The sequence below is a fragment of the Oryzias melastigma genome, linkage group LG2 (assembly GCF_002922805.2).
Source record: "Oryzias melastigma strain HK-1 linkage group LG2, ASM292280v2, whole genome shotgun sequence".
NCBI lineage: Eukaryota > Metazoa > Chordata > Actinopteri > Beloniformes > Adrianichthyidae > Oryzias > Oryzias melastigma.
In genome coordinates, this window is record NC_050513.1 from 2,150,809 (window position 1) to 2,151,662 (window position 854).

Consider the following 854-nt stretch of genomic DNA (forward strand, 5'->3'; position numbering starts at 1 on the left):
GAGCTTTTACTAGGGATGTCCTGATCCAATCACCTGATCGGAAATCGGGCCCAATCAGGTCGTTGATGACTTGATCGAAATCAGACGTTTTCCACCAATCAACATCGGATATTTAGACTTAGATTTAGCTTTGTTGATCCCTTTGGGACGGCACCTTTAAAGGGGAAATTAAGTTTTCAGCAGCTTACGAAAGTATACACAATAAAAATCTCAATGTACAAAGTAAACACTAGAATTAGAATATTATTTCATTCATTCTTATTTTGATCAGCGTTTTATTATTCAAGCTCTGGATAAATACTAACTACTACTACTAACTAACTATTGTGGTAATAAAACTGAAAATGTGATGTCTTAAGAACTTAAAAAAATAAACTTAAAAAAAAAGAATTTTAAATGAGGACAGGAATCACATTTGGTTATAAATGTTCAAAAGCTCTTAAGATATTAAAGCTAAAGCCACTAAACTTTCTCACGTGACTAATTATATAACAAGAAAATCGTTATTTTTATTTCCTAGTTTATATTTGCTGTATTTTTACTTGTTTATTAAAGCTACTTCACAGAAGTGTTCTATTTTAGTTTTTAATGATAAAAGAAGATTAATGAAATATAAATAAGTGACAGCACAAATCTGTTTATTCAATTTGTTCATGTTTTAAATCTGTTCCAAAAGTATCGGGACTTGGTATCGGCAGATACATAAAATCAAATGACTCGGAATGGAATCGGACCCAAAAAAACCTGATCGGGACATCCCTAGTTTTTACATAATTACAATCAAACTGTCATGGAGCAACCTGCTGCTACCATCTCCAGTCACCAGAGGGAGCGCTCACCAGAGTTTTGAGCTC